This window comes from Sus scrofa, chromosome 12 (assembly GCF_000003025.6).
Source record: "Sus scrofa isolate TJ Tabasco breed Duroc chromosome 12, Sscrofa11.1, whole genome shotgun sequence".
NCBI classification, from domain to species: Eukaryota; Metazoa; Chordata; class Mammalia; order Artiodactyla; family Suidae; genus Sus; species Sus scrofa.
Window position 1 is genome coordinate 2278722 of NC_010454.4, and position 6634 is coordinate 2285355.

Genomic DNA, 6634 nt, shown 5'->3' on the forward strand with positions numbered 1-6634 from the left:
AGCTGTACATATTTCCAGGGTCCGTAAAGGGTCATGTTGGTAACCTGGCTTCGAGGGGAGAGCATCTCCCGGGGAATCTCCCAGGGAGCGGGGTGGGCTGGGGGGGCCCGGCTATCACAGGACAGCACTCCTGGTGAGCGCGGCTCACAGGGCGATCAATAAAGGATCCATCATGGAGTGAGCGACAGAAGGTTCGTGAATGGCTGGGTGCTCTACGGAGGAACTCTGGTTACTACCTTACGCCTAAAGTTTAAGGAGTTGGGGGCTCTGGGTTTGCCTTGGAGTCACAATGCTGGCACCAGGTGAGGGTGCAGGTGCTATGAGCCGGAAGTCGCCATACTGATGCTAAACACAGTGCGGCCACCGGGTCAGCACAGCGGCATAGTGTCCTACAGCCCAGGGCTCCTGGGCTCAAGGGCAGATCTATTTTAAAACATTTGTTCACTGAGGTGAAAGTCGCGTGACAAAATTAAGCATTTCAAAGTGACCAGTTCAATGGCATTTAGCACATTCGCAATGCTGGCCGCCATCTTCTCTATTTAGCTCCCAAAACAGTTTGTCACCCCAAAAAGAAACCCTGCGTCCACTAAGCAGCCCCTCCCCCAAGTCCCTGGCGACCCTAAGCTGCCTTCTGCCTCCGCGGACTTGCTTATTTTGGATATTTCACAACAAGGGGATCACACGCGTGCAACCTTGGAGGTCTGGCTGCTTTCGCGAAGCATAAAGGCTGAACAACAGCTCATTGTGCGGAAGGGCCGCAGCGCGATTCTCCACTCACTGTCGCTGCGCACTGGGTCCTGCCCACGTTTTGGCGCTGAGAGTCCTTCGGCTATGAACACGTGGCACATGTGTTTGTTGGGTCTGTTAGTTTTGCCCCGAAATCACCACAGTGCTGTTGCCCGTGGCTTCCCCACCTCATGACGCTGCCACCCAGATTCTCACACCTGAAACCCAGGGGTCAATCCTGGTCCTTTAAACCTGAACAGCCCCTCTATCCTGTAGAGCAGCCTGTCCGCAGTATCTCCTGAGCCTCCCTCTCACCACCTCTACTGTGTCAGCTCCAATGGCCAACACCACCTCTCTAGGGGGGCTCCCAGCCCCTCTCTGGCCCCTTCACTCCAATTCTTGACCTCTTGCTGTGGCCAGAACTGCTAAGCCAGCTTGCCTTTTCAAACTGTTCATCAGAATGCATCCTCTCCCCACAAAAAAAGGCCACCCTGAAGTGGCTTCTCTGGTAACCATGATGCATTTAAACTCCATTTCATAGTCTCTGAGACCTTTTATGATCTGACCCTGCATGTCCCTTCTCCACTGCCCCTCTTGCCCATATTCTCCAAGCCTCAACCAGGCTGGCCTCCTGTCCCTGGATTGTGCCAATCCCCTGTCCACTGGGTGTCTCCGTGCTCCCTGACGCTTCTTCCTGGAACCTGGGGCGTTACTGTGGCCTCCTCTTCTCACAACTCACGTGGCACCTTCCTCCACCCGGTAAATCAATAACCCATTAGCTCTGCCACTTTGCCTCATTTTATTTGAATCACAGGAATGACAAAACACACATTATCTTATTGCCTCCTCTGGCATGCAACTCTGGGAGGGCAGTGCCATCTGTCCTATTTGCTGCCCAGTCCAGCCCCTGGAGAACACCTGCTCCAGTAAGGTGCTCCCAGCACATCTGCTGCCCAGCTGTCAGACGCCAGCCATGTGGAGTCTCGGCTCCAGCTGCGTGGGGTCAGGTGGGGCTTAGCAAGGTGCCCTGCCAGGCTGGCTGGGTTAGAGAGGGCCGTGCCTGCAAAGGAACAGTAATACCGGTGGTAGGTGAGGTTTCTGGCAGGAAGTCGCTCTTCGGGACAGCCCCTTGGATCCAGGACAACAACTCTTGTGGCGATGACTCATGGGAACCCAGCCCAGCAGCACTACACCCAGACCTCCTCCCATCCCGGACAAGACGAGCTGCCTTGACTGTCTATACTCTGAGTCCAACAAGGGAAGAGAAGAGGCAGGTCAGCTCCCAGGGTGCCGCCCCCGAGCCGTCTGGCCTGAGCGCAGAGGGCCTGTGCCCCTCCCCCGCCGTCCTCATGCACTGGACATGCAGGCACACCTGCTAGGGCAGGCCTGGGGAACAAGACAGACACGGGCCTGCCCTCCTTGAGATTAATCGAGTGAGATAACTAACCCCCTCCCCCTGTATGAAGAGTGTAGGGAGTTGCAGGAGAGAGGGCTGTGCCTGAATGGAACAGGTGAGTCTACCTGGTGACCCAGAGCCCTGGGATGATGGGCCCAGGCATGATAAGTCATATAAACACACCTTTTGGGGGACTCAGAGCAGGACAGCTTCTACCACTTGCTGGCTAGAGGTCATCTGAGCTTAGCAGGCTGGGCCTTAGTTTTTCCATCAGTAAAATGGATAATACAAATTATATCAGGAGTTCCTTGGTGGCTCAGTGACCTAAGGAGCTGGCATTGTCACTGCTGTGGTGAGGGTTACTGCTGTGGTGAGGGTTTGATCCCTGACCCATGATCTTCCACATGCCTCGGGTGCAGCCAATACATACATACACACATACATACACACACATATATATATATACACACACATACATATATATATATCTGCACCCCCTAGTTGGAATTGCAATGGAGGTTTCTGATAAGAGCTGAAACATTAGGAGTTCCTGCTGTGGCTCTGTGGAAACGAATCCAACTAGTATCCATGAGGACACAGGTTTGATCCCTGGCCTCGCTCAGTGGATTGAGGATCTGGCATTGCTGTGGCTGTGGCTGGTGGCTACAGCTCTGATTAGACCCTTAAGTTGGGAGCCTCCATATATTGCAAGTGCGGTCTGAAAAAGCAAAAAAAAAAAAAAAAAAAAAAAAAAAAAAAAAGAGCCGAAGCATTAATTTGGACTTTTATGCAGAATTGTGTCCGATGGCCAAACTGGGCTGTTGATTCTTGTTGTATAAGTACAACTGACTCTCTTTTTCTTTGTCTTCTTAGCGCCACGCCTGTAGCATGTGGAAGTTCCTAGGCTAGGGGTCGAATGGGAGCCTCAGCTGCTGGCCTACACCACAGCCACAGCAACGTGGGATCCGAGCCGCAGCTGTAAACTACACCATAGGTCACGGCAACGCCAGATCCTTAATCGACTGAGCGAGGCCAGGGATCAAACCTGTGTCCTCATGGATAGTAGTCGGGTTCATTGCTGCTGAGCCACTGCAGGAACTCCAAGTACAGTTGACTCTTGAAGAACAGAGATTTGAACTGTGCAGGTCACATGCACAGTGGTTTGTGTTCTGTAAGACAGTATTGATGTAGGTACTGATGGACAGATGATTTATTTGCAAACAGATAATGTAAACTTGGGGTATCAATAATTACAGTAAAGTGCTATAAAGGTATTTTCTCTTCCTTATGATTTTCTTTTTTTCTTTTTTCTTTTTTTTTGGTCTTTTTGCCTTTTCTAGGGCCACTCCTGTGGCATATGGAGGTTCCCAGGCTAGGGGTACAGCTGCCAGCCTACACCATAGCCACAACAACGCTAATCCAAGCCACATTTGCCACCGGCACCACAGCTCACGGCAACGTTGGATCCTTAACCCACTGAGCAAGGCCAGGGATCGAACTTGCAACCTCATGGTTCCTCGTTGGATTCGTTAAGCACTGTGCCACGACGGGAACTCCTGATTTTCTTAATAGCATTTTCTCTAGCTTACTTTATTGAGGGGGTCAATAAATACAGTATATAATACATATAATACAGTATAATACATATAACACACGACATGCTAATCAACTGTTCATGTTATTTGGCAGGCTTCCGGTCAACCGTAGGCTATTAGAACTTAAATTCTGGGGGAGTCAAAAGTTATACCTGGATTTCTGAGTACACAGGGGGTGGGCACCCCTAACTCCTGAGTTGCTCAAGGGGCAACTGCGAAGGCTTGTATCCAGCACAACATGGAGCATATTTTAACAAAGAGGGCAAAGAGCCAGGCGTATTCAAAACCCGTCTGCTGCTGATAAAGCAAACTGCACCGTGTTTGAACGGGAAAAACCTCCTCTCCTGAGAGGAGCTCTCATCCTGGCTGCGATTTCCCAGAGGCCTCTCTCCCGCACAAAGAAAACACAGCTCCCTATGACATATCGTACCCACCGCCAGCCCCCAGCTCCTGCAAGAGCGCAGGTACACTCTTTACCATCCCAAGGAGGCCTTCCGGTGGCGGCGGGGGGCGGGGGCAGCACCCTCTGTCTTGGGCACCTCAGCTCCCACCTGGGGGAGGGGCCATCCCTCGGGATTAGATGAACTCCAAGGGGGATGAAGGTCAAGTCAACCTGGTTTCCACTGTTTCCCTAAAGAGTGGTGTCCCCAACCCTGCACCCCCACACCCACCCCAACTCTTGTCCTCTTCATGGACTCTGGCCTAAACAGCTGAAACGTTATTGGGCCCAAACCAAAGGAAGAGGTCTTTCAGTTGTGTGTTCAGACATCCCGAGAAAGGGACACTGCCAGGAAAAGTACAAAATGTCCTAAAAGTGAGACGGCAAAAGACAAGTTCAAGCGGATCATGAATAAGATTAAAAAATCTCTGAACGGGGGCAGAAGAGGCAATTCTTTCTTCCCCTCCCCTTTGGTACCAGACCCATAAACTCCGTGGTCTTCCATTTACTCTCCCCCACACGCCTGACAAGGTTATTTCACCTACTGTTTAGTACCTAGAGCAGCACCGTCCAAGAGGAATATCTTCTGTAATTAAGATGGTTCTGGTAGACGTATTTGAAAAAGGAAAAGAAATGGGTTAAATCGATTTAAATAACACGGTTTAACTCATGTATCTAAAATACGAACATTCCTACATATAATCAATATAAAAATTATTAACGAGGTCTTTCTTGTTCTTTTTTTCTTTTTAGGGCCACACCCGCAGCATATGGAGGTTCCCAAGCTAGGGGTCTAACTGGAGCTACAGCTGCTGGCCTACGCCACAGCCACAGTCACACTAGATCTGAGCCACATCTGCAACCTACACCACAGCTCACAGCGATGCCAGCTCCTTAACCCACTGAGCGAGGCCAGGGATTGAACCAGCAACCTCATGGTTCCTAGTTGTATTCGTTTCTGCTACGCCACGACAGGAATTCCTCTCGTTTTCTTATACTAAGTCTGAAATTTGTGTGCGTTTTACAGCACAGCCCTAGGACAGTTCGCAAAACAATGTGGGCTACTTCAGAGAGGACACGGATAACCCCTCTGTGGAATCGCAAGACCTGAGAATACTTTAATCCACTGCACAGGCTGGGGATTGAACCCATGCCCTCCGCAGCAACTTATTCTGTATACATTTGTATTTTATTCACTTTAAAGTCTAAGAAAGAAATTCAGATTTATAAATATTTAATTTTTTTTTTTAAGGTCTGAACCGTGGTGTATGGAAATTCCTGGGCCAGGGATTAAAATCCCTGCTGCAGCTGGGAGTTCCTGTTTTGTCTCAGTGGGTTAAGGATCTGGTGTTGCTGTGAGCTGTGGTGTAGGTTGCAGAAGCTTGGATCCCAAATTGCTGTGGCTACTATAGGCAGGCAGCTGTAGTTCCGATTTGACCCCTAGCCTAGGAACTTCCATATGCTGCAGGTGTGGCCCTTTAAAGAAAAAAAAATTCAAGCTGCAGCTGTGACCAACTGTGGCAACCTGGGATACTTTAATCCACTGCACAGGCTGGGGACTGAACCCATGCCCTCCGCAGCAACTTACTCTGTGCCACAGCTGGAACTCTAAGGTTTGAGTAATACTGGCATTTTTTTTTTTCTTGCTTCTTAGGGTCACACATGCAGCATACGGAAAATCTCAGGCTAGAGGTCAAATTGGAGCTATAGCTGGCGGCCTACACCACAGCCACAGCTGTGCCAGCTCTGAGCCACATCTGCAACCTACACCACAGCTCACGGCAACGCCAGATCCTTAACTCACTGAGCAAGACCAGGGATCGAACCGTGTCCTCATGGATGCTAGTCAGGTTCTTAACCCACTGAGCCACAAGGGGAACTTCCCATACTAGCATCCTTATCAGGCACGTTTATCAGGTCAATTTTCTTGCAGAGTCTGGACATATTCTAAGGTCTGGGCCAGAGCTTCAGGAAAAGACCTCATTTACTTGTTTGCTGTCAACAAACTGCAAACCTCTGCACTCTTATGCCTGATTTTAATGGATAATATGATCACCCAGTTTTCACTGAATTAACCTTCACAACAGGAAAGCGTTTAAGCACTCCTGGAAAGAGGCTGTGAATTAAAGATATGCCCAGGATGGGAGCCAAGCAAACAATGAGAAAGGACGGAGCTGGCACTTGGGCAAGTACAAGTTTCACAAAGTTATCGCTGTTCTCACACAACACAGATGAACGTCCGTCAAGTGATGAAATCGGTTCAGAGGCCAGTTTTGCGGTACTTGATTTTAGAGGCACTTGAAGTTTTAGAGAAGCATGGCCCACGGGGCCATGTTTACACGGGATAATGAGCGCAGGCAGGGACCAGCACCCGGGTGCCTCCTCCCGGCAGGGGCGCCCTGGCGCACGCCGCAGCTCGTCTGCAGGAGTTCCAGTTCTACCCTGCCGCGCTGAGGAACCGGTAATGCGGCCAGGTAA

At 50.3% G+C, this 6634-nt stretch overlaps 1 long non-coding RNA gene across 1 annotated transcript; it reads right to left on the minus strand.

The window, feature by feature from the left end:
• On the minus strand, positions 1507-4927 carry LOC106505378. The gene is made up of 2 exons (XR_002336940.1): positions 4712-4927; positions 1507-1786 (listed from the first exon to the last, which is right to left on the minus strand). It is a non-coding gene; the product is annotated as an uncharacterized LOC106505378 (long non-coding RNA).